The sequence below is a fragment of the Schistocerca serialis genome, chromosome 1 (genome assembly GCF_023864345.2).
Source record: "Schistocerca serialis cubense isolate TAMUIC-IGC-003099 chromosome 1, iqSchSeri2.2, whole genome shotgun sequence".
Taxonomy (NCBI): Eukaryota; Metazoa; Arthropoda; class Insecta; order Orthoptera; family Acrididae; genus Schistocerca; species Schistocerca serialis.
The window spans coordinates 806,268,911-806,284,430 of NC_064638.1; the positions used below are offsets into that span (position 1 = coordinate 806,268,911).

A 15,520-nucleotide genomic window follows, 5' to 3' on the forward strand; every position below is an offset into this window, starting at 1 on the left:
TCCAGGCAGTAGCCCACATTTTGGTGGAATGCCCCCTTCTTTCGGCTCTGCATACTAAGTACAGACTTCCCCGCACTTTACCTTTAATGTTAGCTGACGATTCTCGGATGGTCGAACTGGTTCTCTGTTTCCTCCATGAAAGTGGTTTTTATTCTCAGTTTTAAGGTTTTTAATCTCACTCTGGTGTTGGGGCAGGGCAGTGAGGTTTGAGGTGTCTCCCACTGTACGCTGTGTTTGGAGGTTCCCGACTCCCCTCCCTGTCCGAGATCCTCTTTTCTTTCTCTTTTACTCTGTTTTTACCACTTTTTAGAATTGGTTAGTCTCTCTTTCCCATATGCACATCTACATTCTAGCAGTTGAACGCATTTACATAGCAAGTGGTCTTGCCTCTACTGCTCCAGAGGTGGGATATGTCCTGACTCTAGCATAGTCTTGAGGTTGCTCTCTTGCTGACTTCCCTCATTCTGTTTTTACCATTGATGACACGACTGCACTTTTACGATTTTTAACCTTTTCCCTTTTATCGTACTGACTTTTCTGAGATGTCAAATTTTCTGATTGGGCCACATTTGAAACAAGAGACTGATGACCTTGCTGTTTGGTACCTTCAACACCAATCAACCAACCAACCAACTCATAATACTGTCAAGGATTATGTGACCATTTTGGGTGATTGGATACATCCCATGGTACAATGTTGGTTCCCAGTGATGATGCTGTGTTCCAAGATGTCAGGGCCACTGTTCACACAGCTTGCAGTGTCCAGCACTGGTTTTGTGAGCACAGGGATGACTTGTGGCATCTCCGCTGACTACCACAGTCACGAGATCTCTATATTATTGAGCCTTTGTGGTCTACTTTGGAGAGAGGGCTACACAATAGTTATCCACCTGCATCGTCTTCACCTGATCTTACCACTGTTTTGCAGAAAGAATGGTGTACGATTCCCTCGAAAACCATACAGGACCTGTATTTCTCCATTCCGAGGCAACTGGGTGCCGTTTTGAATGCCAGTGGTTTTCCTACCCTGTGTTGGGCATGGTAGTGTGTTCTGTTTGTGTTGTTTCCATACTTTTGTCCACTTGAAGCTTTTCTGTGGTTTTGCTAAATCACTTTAGGCAAATGCTGGAATTGTTCCTTCATCAAAGCCAATGCCAACCACCTGTCCTATGCTCATAAAAGTATACTTATGTTTTCTGTGTGTATGCATATTTTTGTGCTATTTATTTTCATTGTATTGTAATGACAAATCTTAAATCATTATAAAATGGTGCCCGGATGAATAAATAGAAAAATATTTTTGCTTAGAAAGGCATATAATTGGTTAATTGGTTATCTGAAACAGTTTTTATATTCAGAATGGTTCAGAGGGCCTTTCTGGGAATTAAAAAATACGAAATGGAACCCTTTTATTTGGATCAACCACATCTCAAAATACTACTACTGCCCTCAGAAAGATGTGTGATGGGAAGAACTGTGCAATACTTTCAAATTTAGGAGAAGTATTTCGATGTGCAGAGATCTTGTGGATGTGAGAACATAAGAAGGATAATTATTGTGGTGCACAGTACCTTAATACAGGTAAACAGAAACCTGGAATGAAATGATATCTTTCATTCTTACCATTGACAGTCGAACTGTGGTATATCAGTTTCATAATATGAGCCTATATCCTGAATTCCATAGGCTGCTACAATTTTCAAAAGTTCAGATGCATAATAATTGTATGCGGATACAAAGCAATCTATGAAAAATGTGAATCAGCAGCACAACCTGGGAATATCATGCACCATCTAGAGCAGATTGCTCATGCAACCATCCAGTGTAAAATAACTCACTCCTGTTTGCAGAGGAAAAAATAATCGTGAACCAAAGTATATTTAATGCTGAAACAACAAACACATTTAAAGCAATATGATTCCCAGTGTTTGTTACGCATTTGTCTCTATCTTCAAGTATACTACCACAGGTGCTTCACATGTAAGATAAGAAATGGGAAGATCCACTGCAGTATTGTCAGGAAAAGGGGTTTGTGAAGAACAGTGACTAGGAGGAGGGCCATGATAATAGCACATGTGTTAAGACATCAGAAAAGTACTTCCATGGTACTACAGCGAGCTCTAGGAAAGGCTGTGGAATTGATTACAATATATCCAACAAATAAGGGTGTTTAATGTTAGTGCACCTCTGAGGTCGATACTGGAAAGAAAGTACTGTAAAAAATGATGCAAAGTCTTCAGTGAGAAATTTTGGAGACCACACCCTATGACACCAAAGGCAATACTAAGTAAGAAAGAATCTGATGCAGAGACTCCAATAAATGGCAGCAGTGAGTCTGCAAGTGTTAACATACCTTCCTCAAACATCTACACTGTAAAGACTGAATCATAAAAACAAACCTCACTGCTAACACAATTCTCATATTTCAATGGAAAATAATCAATTCTGGATGTGTGTAGAATTACTCATGCTCCTTGCAATTTAAATACCATTACATTTTATAGATACTGAAACACCTGTGCAAAGGTGGGATGGCTGCATTTGACAATGAGTGAGTTGGTGCAGTGGTAATCCACTGAAGTCATATTCAGTACGATGTTGGAACAATTCCCATCTGACCATCCCAATTCGTGGTTTTCCATGTGACATTGTAAGAGTAATGTTATTAATGAGGGAAAGTTGTTGATTTCATATGCCTGCGCAATATTGCAAGGGCACTGATGACCATGCTGTAGAGCAACAAATACCATCATATAACAATGGAAACTCCAGGTAGGAATAACAATAATGTAGGAAAAGATAGATTTGTATTTACCATAGAGATAACACACAGGTACAATTAAGACGCTTACACATAAGCTTTCGGCCTCACCCTTCGTCAGACAAAGAGAAACCCACACTATTCATTCACAAAAGCAAGCACACGACTACCGACTCTGTGGCATTCTTGCCTGAGCTACCATAGTTGGCGGTCGTGCGTGTGAGGCGTGCTTGCTTTTGTTAGTGAAAACTGTGCATTTCTCTTTTTCCAGCAAAGGTTGAAGCCGAAAGCTTTATGGAAGTGTCATTTAATTGTACCTGTCTGCAACTTTGTTATTTTTGTGGTAAGTAGCCATCTATCTTTTCCCACATTGTTGAAATAATATCATCTGTTGGTGTGATGGCTACATGGAGAAGTGTTAGAATGCATATCTGAAGACTGAAGTTTTAAACCTTTCTAGGCTGTTAGACTGTTTCCCCCTACCTCCTCCATCACTGGTAATTTTTCATGTATGTGGAATAGTCAGTTTACATTGTGGTTTGGGCTGGACTGCATGGTAAACTTTAAATTCCTGTGAAGTGGGGTTGGATTAGATGGTTCACAAATCAGAGGTAGGCAAGAGAGGGCAATCCCCAACAGAACCGTATTTACATATTTATAATAAAACAATCTTTATTGCCTGTTTAAAATGCAAATGTAGATAAAATAAGGGGAATATACTGTCTGTCTGTTTAGTTGATCCTGTACTTAAACTAGTTCCAGCAGCAAAGCAATTTCAATACGTTCTGTAGTAAGAAACTAGGACAGTATTCCTGTAAGCGGCATATGTTCTTATGGAAAAGCAAAAGGATAGATTAAAGGCAGAGAAAATGCAGTTGCTCTATTGAAGCATGTCATTTGCTTGTAACCATCAATGTAAACTTGCATGTAATCCAAGTATTGGCAAAGGATGTTATAAAAGGATAATTTTAAAATATTCTCTGTAGTTCTCTAGTTTTGACTTCTCAAGAGTCCACTCCTGGTCAAGGAAAGGAATTTGCTTGACAGTTTCACCTTATGTGACTCCCAAATTGGACTGTTAAGAGTTAATGATTTACAAAGCCATTCACATGAGTGTAATGTGCATACATAAATATTTTTTTTTCCATTAAAAAAAAACAGTCTATTAAAGAGGTGCATATACTTTGATGGTATGTCTTTCTTCCTTCTAATAGGATTTTTGGCTTGGCCTGTTGAGTTATCAATGTATTGAAGTTGGACAGCAGTATAGGATCCATGTATATATTATGAGTTTTCTTTCCTTTGGGGGTGAAAAAGCTAATGATAAATCAGAGTACTCCTCTCAGGCATGCTTGATGTAAGGGATATGAAATGCTTTAAGGATGGTAAACAATAGACTGCTGTCTGAGTTTCTGTAAATGCAATCAGAACATAGTTATTTCTTGTGCCAGTACTTTTTAAGGGAAAAACGGAGTCCGATACTTCCTTGCGAGTCATAGTTTGTTCTATCTTCAGGTTTCAGTTGTTCTGCGTACTTAGAGGATTAGGGTGTCATGAGCTTTGCAGCATGCAATTAGTCTGTGTGTATGTTCATTTTGAGCTATTTATTGTCATTGTTTTATAGTGAGAAACCCTGTATCATTATGGGATGATCCCTGGATGAATAAATAAATCAAAATTCATGAAGCACAGATGGAATATAAGAGATCTGTTAAAAAAATTCTGAAACTTTGTCCAAATAATTTTTGTATCCTTACCTTCTACTTACTGTGTGTGGTATCCTTCGAAATACTCTCCTCCACAATTGATACACTGCTCCCAATGCCATTCCACTTCTGTAAGCAGTCTTGGTATGCCTCTTGCTGGATTACGCAAAGTGCTGCATACGAACTTCCTTTTGTCTTATCTTCTGTTTTAAATCTTCATCCTTTCAGCATCTTTTAAACTTTGGAAATAAAAGATAAAAGTCCACAGGGAGCCAGGCCTGGAGAGTACAGAGAATGTGCAATAGTCACACACCAACAGGGATGAATGTGTTGGTGTGTTATCGTGATGCAAGAGCCATGAATTGTCTCTCCACATTTCAGGGTATTTCCCTCTCACATTTTCTTGCAGGTATTGCAACACACCCCGATAGTACCATCGATTAACAGTTCATCTCTGTGGCTCAAATTCATCATGAACTAATCCTTCAAAGTCAAAGAAAACTATTAACATGGCTTTGATATTTGACCTGACCTGAAAAGCTTTTTTTGTTCTTGGAGAACCTTTCCTTACCAAATGTGAAGATTGAACCTTGGTCTCGACATCATAACTGTAGACCCACATCTTATCGTCAATTATGATTTTCTTAAGGAACATCTCATTCTCAGTTGTGCGATCCAAAAGCTGTAAACAGATTGTGAGGCGCAGGTCTTTCTGGTCCTGACTCATGGGCAGTGGGATGAGCTTGGCGGCAACACAATGCATTCCAAGACACTGTGTCAGGTATTCAGGACATGATCCAGCTGAAATGTTACATTCTTCTGCAAAGCACAATTTTGTTGACTTGCTGACATTAGCATCATTGGTAGATGTTGATAGGTATCTTGAATGAGGGTCATCTTTAACTTCGTTTCAGCCATTTTCAAACCACATGAACCATTCATAACATCAAGTATGGCTTATGCGCTCATCACTTTTAACAGACCCTCTTTCTTCTGTAACTAACTTCAAAATTGTGGGACTGATGACCTCACTGTTTGGTCCCATAACCCCTCTCAGTTAATCAATCAGATGTTTCTGTTACATTGACCTTTCAACCACCCAAAAATCCAAGCTTGAGATGAAGACACAACAGGCCAAAATGATCTGCACTGAAGCCATTGGACCATGCGACCTTGATCCTGTCTGATGAATCTGGTGATGACCATTTCATCGCTGGTATGGCGTCAACGTTTACCTGAGGAAACAACGAGGCCCTCCCCACTCACCCCCCCCCCTCCCTCCCCACTGCTGCAGTCTCCCCAACAAGGTGGCATGACAAGGGGTAAGACAGAGGTAAACTTCACCTTTAAAATGGCTTCCATACTTGTAGGGGCTCAGGACACATGTGGAAGAACTATGTCTGCTGGCCCAGGGCAAACCACTGTGAGTGTGTCTTCAGGAGTTTAATTTCAAACCATCTGAAGCACCTGAGCTAAGTAACCTTGTCCTCCACAAAAAGGAAGACCTTAGCCGAGAGAGAGCTAAAGGAATAGTGGCTATCTTTGTCAACACTGCCTATCAATCCTCGCCTCTCTCCCTCGTGACCAGCCTGCAAGCAATCGCAGTGTTCAAGCTCGTGCATCGTCGGTTGGTTGTATGTACCTCACGTGATATGCTCAAGGAAGTGGCTCTCCATGACCTCTTCACTCAGCTCCCTCACCTCTTCATCCTCTGTGTGATTTTAATGCACACACTGGGCTTTGGGGTTCTGCAACTCCTTGTCCCAGGGGTAGAGCAGTTGAGAGGCTTTCTCTTGTCCTCATGCTCGTATTTGCTAAATACAGGACATAGCACACACTTGTGCACTTCAACAGGGCTGTTCTCTGTTATTGATCCCTCACTTCGCTCTCCAGTCCTTCCCCACACTGCTCAATGGGAAGTGGTCGATGACTTGTACAGCAGTTATCACTTCCCGATCTGGATTCACCTTCCAGATGGAGCAGTGCCAGACAGAAAACGGTTACAATGGGGTGCTCAGGAAAATGGAGTGGATACTTTACAGGTGCATTGGGAATTTTGAACTCCATAACAGTGCCCAGGAATGTGTGGATCATGTTACCCTAATGATCCACCACTCTACTGGATCATCCATTCCACAGTTTTCTGGACAACTGAAAATGCCACCTGTCCCATGATGGAGTGATGACTGCTGCTCTGTAATAAGGACCAGGCAGGTGGTGTGCGTACGTTCAAGTGCCAGCCAACTGCAGAGAACCTCGCAGTTTTTCGGGTGGCTAGGGCTGATGTCACCAGATTATTCGAGAGCAAGAAGAGATCATGGCAAAAGTTTATGACTACTATTAACTGTTCCACAAGGAGTACCATTGTATGAGAGAACACCAAGAGGATTTTTGGGAGAGGAGGGAAGTGCCCAGTGGCTGTTGTACTGGGAAATGGCATTCTCCAAACTAGCCCATGAGTCATTGCCCAGACTATGGCAACCTATTTTGACACTGTTTACTGCCACCACCAGTCAAGTTCCAGCTTTCCAATGCCTCAGAGCAGCTGTGGAGAGTGGCAGTTGGTACTTCCATTTCGCCACTGATAAAAGTACAACCACCCCTTTCCCATGTGGGAGTTGGATTCTACACTGTCTGCAGCTTGTGACACGTTCCCTGGTCATGATAGGCCATTATAGTATGCTAAGGCACCTCACAGGGTAAAGCACAGAAATCCTCCTCGCCCTTTGTAACTTCATTAGGGCAACAGGTCACTTTCCACACTCATAGTGAGAGGCAATTTTAATTCCTCTTTTAAAACCTGGAAAAGACCACACATGCCCTAGTGGTTATTGTAGTGTTGCCCTCACTATCTGCTGCCTCATCTAAATCAGAACCCATGCCACTCCATAGTCACTTTCAGTGTGGGTTCAGAATGTATCACGCCACCTTTGATGACCAGGCCTTCCTGAAGGCAGCTATACAACTGACTTTCCTGTGCCACCATCACCTTCTGGCTATATTTTTTGACATAGAGAAGACCTACGACACTACGTGGAGGCAGCTTATCGTCAGGCAGCATCACGATTGGGGTCTTCGCGGATGGGAGGCATGTTTATAGCGATAAGAAGTGCAGTAGTATCTAAGGAAATTGATGGAGACCCGAAATGTGAAATAATTTGGGTGAAGGTCACGGTTAAAGCAGGCTCAGACATGGTAATTGGATGTCTCTATAGGCCCCCTGGCTCAGCAGCTGTTGTGGCTGAGCACCTGAAGGATAATTTGGAAAATATTTAGAGTAGATTTCTCCACCATGTTATAGTTCTGGGTGGAGATTTTAATTTGCCGGATATAGACTGGGAGACTCAAACGTTCATAACGGGTGGCAGGGACAAAGAATCCAGAGAAATTTTTTTAAGTGCTTTATCTGAAAACTACCTTGAGCAGTTAAACAGAGAACCGACTCGTGGTGATAACATATTAGACCTTCTGGTGACAAACAGACCCGAACTATTAGAAACAGTTAATGCAGAACAGGGAATCAGCGATCATAAAGCAGTTACTGCATCGATGATTTCAGCCATAAATAGAAATATTAAAAAAGGTAAGAAGATTTTTTTGTTTAGCAAAAGTGACAAACGTCAGATTTCAGAATACCTGACTGCTCAACACAAAAGTTTTCTCTCAAGTACAGATAGTGTTGAGGATCAGTGGACAAAGTTCAAAACCATAGTACAATACGCGTTAGATGAGTATGTGCCAAGCAAGATCGTAAGAGATGGAAAAGAGCCACCGTGGTACAACAACTGAGTTAGAAAACTGCTGCGGAAGCAAAGGGAACTTCACAGCAAACATAAGCATAGCCAAAACCTTGCAGACAAACAAAAATTACGCGAAGTGAAATGTAGTATGAGGAGGGGGGCTATGCGAGAGGCATTCAATGAATTCAAAAGTAAAGCTCTATGTACTGACTTGGCAGAAAATCCTAAGAAATTTTGATCTTATGTCAAAGCAGTAGGGGGATCAAAACAAAATGTCCAGTCACTCTGTGACCAAAATGTTACTGAAACAGAGGATCACAGACTAAAGGCCGAAATACTAAATGTCTTTTTCCAAAGCTGTTTCACAGAGGAAGACTGTACTGTAGTTCCTTCTCTAGATTGTCGCACAGATGACAAAATGGTAGATATCGAAATAGACGACAGAGGGATAGAGAAACAATTAAAATCACTCAAAAGAGGAAAGGCCGCTGGACCTGGTGGGATACCAGTTCGATTTTACAGAGTACGCGAAGGAACTTGCCCCCCTTCTTGCAGCGGTGTATTGTAGGTCTCTAGAAGAGCATAGCGCTCCAAAGGATTGGAAAAGGGCACAGATCATCCTCGTTTTCAAGAAGGGACATCGAACAGATGTGCAGAACTATATCTCTAACGTCTATCAGTTGTAGAATTTTGGAACATGTATTATGTTAGAGTATAATGACTTTTCTGGAGACTAGAAATCTACTCTGAGAATCAGCATGGGTTTCGGAAATGACGATCGTGTGAAACCCAGCTCGTGCTATTCGTCCACGAGACTCAGAGGGCCATAGACACGGGTTCCCAGGTAGATGCCGTGTTTCTCGACTTCCGCAAGGCGTTCGATACAGTTCCCCACAGTCGTTTAATGAACAAAGAAATAGCATATGGACTATCAGACCAATTGTGTGATTGGATTGAAGAGTTCCTAGATAACATAATGCAGCATGTCATTCTCAACGGAGAGAAGTCTTCCGAAGTAAGAGTGATTTCAGGTGTACCGCAGGGGAGTGTCGTAGGACCGTTGCTATTCACAATATACGTAAATGACCTTGTGGATGACATCAGAAGATCACTGAGGCTTTTTGCGGATGATGCTGTGGTATATCGAGAGGTTGTAACAATGGAAAATTGTATTGAAATGCAGGATGATCTGCAGCAAATTGATGCATGGTGCAGGGAATGGCAATTGAATCTCAATGTAGACAAGTGTAATGTGCTGCGAATTCATAGAAAGAAAGATCCCTTATCATTTAGCTACAATATAGCAGGTCAGCAACTGGAAGCAGTTAATTCCATATTATCTGGGAGTACACATTAGGAGTGATTTAAAATGGAATGATCATATAAAGTTGATCGTCGGTAAAGCAGATGCCAGACTGAGAGTCATTGGAAGAATCCTAAGGAAATGCAATCCGAAAGCAAAGGAAGTAGGTTACAGTATGCTTATTCACCCAGTGCTTGAATACTGCTCAGCAGTGTGGGATCCATACCAGATAGGGTTGATAGAAGAGACAGAGAAGATCCAATGGAGAGCAGCGCGCTTCATTACAGGATCATTTAGTAATCGCGAAAGCGTTACGGAGATGATAGATAAATTCCAGTGGAAGACTCTGCAGGAGAGACACTCAGTAGCTTGGTACGGGCTTTTGTTGAAGTTTTGAGAACATACCTCACTGAGGAGTCAAGCAGTATATTGCTCCCTCCTACTTATTTCTCGCGAAGAGACCATGAGGATAAAATCAGAGAGATTATCTCGCGACGAGACCATGAAGATAAAATCAGAGAGATTAGAGCCCACACAGAAGCATACTGACAATCCTTCTTTCCACAAACAATACAAGACCGGAATAGAAGAGAGAACCGATAGAGGTACTCAAGGTACCCTCTACCACACACCGTCAGGTGGCTTGCAGAGTATGGATGTAGATGTAGATGTCTTCACATTTTAATTGAGTCCTTCATCTCGCCTTGCTACTTTCAATACCAAGTTGGTAATGTCTCTGATTGCCTTGAGCAGAGATGTTTTAAATGTGTTAATGCCACAGCCATTAATAGTATTGTGTTAATAGTGAAATGTCCTGACCAGTATTCCTTGTTTGTGGATGACTTCTGTCTTTTGTCCCTCTTCAAGCCTTACAGTGGCAACAAACCAGTTGCAGGTAACTATTTGACAGTTAGGTGAATAGGCAGAGAAGAGCGGTTTTGTTTCCAACTGAGAAGTCTCTGTGTGTGTGTGTGTGTGTGTGTGTGTGTGTGTGTGTGTGTGTGTGTGTGTGTTCTTTTTTAATCATTCCAGTTCTGTTTCATACTTTCCTTAGTTGAGAATGAGGGTCACTGTGCATAATTTTAAAGCTTTGCATTTGACTTTAAATTACATGGTTGCCACACCTTAAGGATCTTAATTGATGATCCCTCAAACCACTGAGTATTGTAAAATGTCTTAGCCACAATTCAGGGGGACAGGCCAGACTTGTCTGCTCCAGTTTTACTGAGCCTTCGTGCAAACTCAGCTTGATTATGGATGCATGGTTTATGGGTCTGCAAGACCCTCTTATTTAAAGATGATGGACGTGGGGCACCAGAAAGTGATTCAGCTGGCCACTGAGGCATTCCAAGCGAGCCCCATACTGATCCTCTGGGCCGAGACTGCTGAGCCACTGCTTCACATCAAGTGATGGATGCTCATGGCATGGCAGGAGTATGAAATGCTGTCCACGTCTACATGCCTGCGTACCACACTGTTGCTCGGCCTCCAGTTGAAAGACTTTTTCATAATCGGCTATTAGCCATAAGGCCCTATGGAATTCATATGAAGAACTGTCTTTTAGAGGTGAGTTGTGCTAGTTGTAATGTTTCACATCAAGGTTTGAGCAGATTTGCACCTCAGTCCTCCAGACTTATTATAGATTTGAAAAATTTTAAGAAAGATTGCAATCCAGGTTTTACGTTTCAGTCTCCATTTTTTACCATTTTAGATAGGCATTGCGGTTTTGCAATAGTGTACATTGATGGCTCCAGGTGTGGAGTTGGCACAGCTGATATCTAACCAATGGTACTTCCTCCAACAGCAGGGGAAGCAAGTGTCATTTTGCTGGGTGGCAGGTCATGACGGGATTTGGGGAAATGAACAAGCTTATCAGGGTGCGAACAAAGCCTGCAGCGGACATGGTGTGATACATTGCACTATTCCCCTGCAAGGTGTCATTTGTGTGTTACATCAGAGGTCCATGAAGTTGTGGTAGGAGGAATGGTTGTCAGTGACAAACAATGAGCTTCAGTTGATGGAGTCAAATATCCGGCTGTGACATTCCTCCTTCCAGTCCTCAGGTGGGATGAAATGGTCCTCACAAACCTCCAAATTGGGCACCGTCCCCTTACACATGGCTTCTTACTCTGGAAAGAGGATCTCCCATTCTGTGATGCCTCTGGTGTGCAAATCACTGTATGTCATATTTTAACTGAGTGCATTTTATATCATGATGCGAAGGCAGAAGCGAATTTCAGTGGAGATTTGCCATCTATTTTAGCTGATAACAAGGTGAATGGGGTCAAAGTTTTAAGGTTTTGTGATATGGATGGACTGTGGCCTAAGCTTTTAGTGTGTTGCAGACTAGTAGGCTCATTCTCTTTCTTTCTGTAATTTGCCAGCCACAGAATAGTCATCTGCTATATTGTTTTAAACTCCTCCTACCATTTTCTCCTTTTTTGTCACAGTTTTAGTCTTTACATGATAACTTCTTCTCATGTTTCATTGTGGGGGGTCCACATGGTTTGTCACAATTGTGTTGCTTTTAATTCCCATTTCTGTTTTATACTCCTGTTTAGTGTATTGTGCTACCATTTGTCTCTTACTATTTTCATCCAGGTGCTAAAGACCTTGCTGTTGTGCATCCCAGTCCATCCACAATAAAATGTATGACACCATGTTGTACTGCCTGACAGGGGCAGCTAAGGATGTCCTCCTACCAGATGAGGCAGAAGACACTTTTGGAAATATGTGATCCTAACACCCTCCTGAAACCACTGAAGTATGGTTACATAGTGTTGGGTGCTCTAACATCATAGAAAAGACCTTAGATTGAATGATTGATCACACACTTTCCTGGGATGTTGAACCCAGACAATTTTTTAATTGCTTCCAATGTGGACTTAGATGCTGTTATTGCATCATTGATAACACAGCTCTGCTACCAAATGCAGGCACCACCTAATAAGTACAAGCTTTGATCTCAAGCAAGCCTTTTATATGACATGGAAGAATAATATTCTCAAATAGGTCGATCATTGGGACTCCCAGGGGCGTGTCCCCTCTGTTCACTGTCTGTCATAATGCTGCTTTATTTAAAGATTTGCAGAAGTTATGTTCAGACAGGTTCGAGCAGAAGAATTAAGTTCATCAGGACAACATTCTGAGTGTTATCACATTTATTATAGAGATTAACAACATAATGTCTGTGGTTAGTGCAGTACACTTTGGGTCAATTTCGTTCTTTTTCCAACCTTACAGGCAACATGACAACTGCAGATCACCCTCAAGAGAATGAAGGAGATTGTGTGCATCAGTTCCATGTTACCCTCTGCCAGGCACTTGTGAATAGCAGAGTAATCACGTAGATGTAGATGTTTTCACTGGCAGAAATAGTCTTATGTTTTCTCAATTCAGTTATTTTTCACAGCCCATCAACACTAGTCATGATTCAGCGAGATTTCAGGGTCTTGTTATTGCTAAATTGTTCTCTAGGCTGCCTCACATAAGGAATCCAAAACTACAAGCCCCCCAAGGCGCTTGACATCCTTTAGCCTCCAAGGCACTTGGCATCCTTTAACCACAGGTCTTTGGGATCACTCATGACCCAAACAGTAATGTTTGCTAAGCATGTAAGTACAGTAAAACCCCGCTTTTGCACTTTTCAAGGGACTGGAAAAAATGGTGTAAACTGTAGGAAAATGCAGAATGTGCGAAACGACTGTTTTAAGAATAAGATTTTCACTCTGCAGCGGATTGTGCGCTGATATGAAATTTCCTGGCAGATTAAAACTGTGTGCCGGACCGAGACTCGAATTCGGGACCTTTGCCTTTCGCGGGCAAGTTCTCTACCAACTGAGCGACCCAAGCACGACTCACGCCCCATCCTCACAGCTTTACTTCTGCCAGTACCTTGCCTCCTACCTTCCAAACTTTACAGAAGCTTTCCTGCGAACCTTGCAGAACTAGCACTCCTGAAAGAAAGTCTCGGTCTAGCACACAGTTTTAATCAACGACTTTTTTAAGTTTTTACTGGTTGTGTATGGGGCCCCCTTTCCACTTTCGTAATTTTGTATGATATATATATAAATAATAGGCAACAAAATACTCATCAGGGAATGTTTATTTTTAATAAAGGTTATCTAAATTTAGTGCTATGTTTAGCAAGTGACATGACATTCACCGACACTTTAAAACAACAAATCGCATTAAAAACAGTGCAAACCTCGTGGCCGCCATGTTGATTTACATGTTTGAAAACCTAAAATGATGCAGTTGGCAGTTTTGGTATTTATACTTGATGCCTGTGAAAAGTGCATGTCAAATGTGTACTGCATTTAAAATCTCTCTAAACTGCATCATTTTTAGTGTAACTTTCCTGTGAAAGTGATGTCAGCATCTGTATACAGTACCAGCCATTTGTCTGCTGTTATGATGTGACTTACCAAACGAAAGCGCTGGCACGTCGATAGACACACAAACAAACAAACACAAACATACACACAAAATTCAAGCTTTCGCAACAAACTGTTGCCTCATCAGGAAAGAGGGAAGGAGAGGGAAAGACGAAAGGAAGTGGGTTTTAAGAGAGAGGGTAAGGAGTCATTCCAATCCCAGGAGCGGAAAGACTTACCTTAGGGGGAAAAAAGGATGGGTATACACTCGCGCGCGCGCGCGCGCGCACACACACACACATATCCATCCACACATACACAGACACAAGCCTCCCTTAAAACCCACTTCCTTTCGTCATTCCCTCTTTCCTGATGAGGCAACAGTTTGTTGCGAAAGCTTGAATTTTGTGTGTATGTTTGTGTTTGTTTGTGTGTCTATCGACGTGCCAGCGCTTTCGTTTGGTAAGTCACATCATCTTTGTTTTTTTTATATATATATATATATATATATATATATATATATATATATAAAATAGGTGGAAACATTCCATGTGGGAAAAATATATCTAAAAACAAAGATGATGAGACTTACCAAACAAAAGCACTGGCAGGTCGATAGACACACAAACATACACACAAAATTCTAGCTTTCGCAACCAACGGTTGCTTTGTCAGGAAAGAGGGAAGGAGAGGGAAAGACGAAAGGATGTGGGTTTTAAGGGAGAGGGTAAGGAGTCATTTCAATCCCGGGAGCGGAAAGACTTACCTTATGGGGAAAAAACGACGGGTATACATTCGCTCACACACACACGCACACACACACACGCGCGCGCGCGCGCGCGCGCGCGCGCGCGCGCGCGCGCGCGCGAGTGTATACCCATCATTTTTTCCCCATAAGGTAAGTCTTTGCGCTCCCGGGATTGAAATGCCTCCTTACCCTCTCCCTTAAAACCCACATCCTTTCGTCTTTCCCTCTCCTTCCCTCTTTCCTGACGAAGCAACCGTTGGTTGCGAAAGCTAGAATTTTGTGTGTATGTTTGTGTTTGTTTGTGTGTCTATCGACCTGCCAGCGCTTTTGTTTGGTAAGTCTCATCATCTTTGTTTTTAGATATAGAGGGAACATTCCACGTGGGAAAAATATATCTTATAGTTATATAGTTATAGTTAGTATAGGCAGAAGTCTGGCGGGTTCTTTCAAACTAGCTGTTTTTCTCTTAATATACATATTTAAAATTATTATATAAGTAATTTCCATAATTATCAGTTTGGGTAAATTAGCACTAGTTGCAATTTATTAGTAATTTACTTTACATAATTAACTGGTAGTGGTTGCTTGTCCCTACTAAGGTACAACTTGACTCGATCCACATCCCTGAAGGCATCTCCTCCATGATGTGACTTGCAGAACATTTTGGGATTTTCTTCAAAGATGTACAGCCTCAGTGTCAAAACATGTTTGCATAATTGTTTTTGGTATACTGTTGTGTAGTTGTTTGCATTAAGATTCTTCCTTTCCTTAGTACACATTTCTTTGTATGTCATTGGTGGGGAAACTGCTGCCAGTATTGAAAATTAGGGAAAAACAAGTTTTGAGGTTACTTCCACTGCATGGACAGATGAAAGTAAGGCTATGT

At 41.7% G+C, this 15,520-nt stretch overlaps 1 protein-coding gene across 3 annotated transcripts in view; it reads left to right on the forward strand.

Annotated features, from left to right (window-relative positions):
* Positions 1-15,520, forward strand: part of LOC126484046 (single-strand selective monofunctional uracil DNA glycosylase) — a 43,215-nt gene that overhangs the window by 17,556 nt on the left and 10,139 nt on the right. The window lies entirely within an intron of this gene.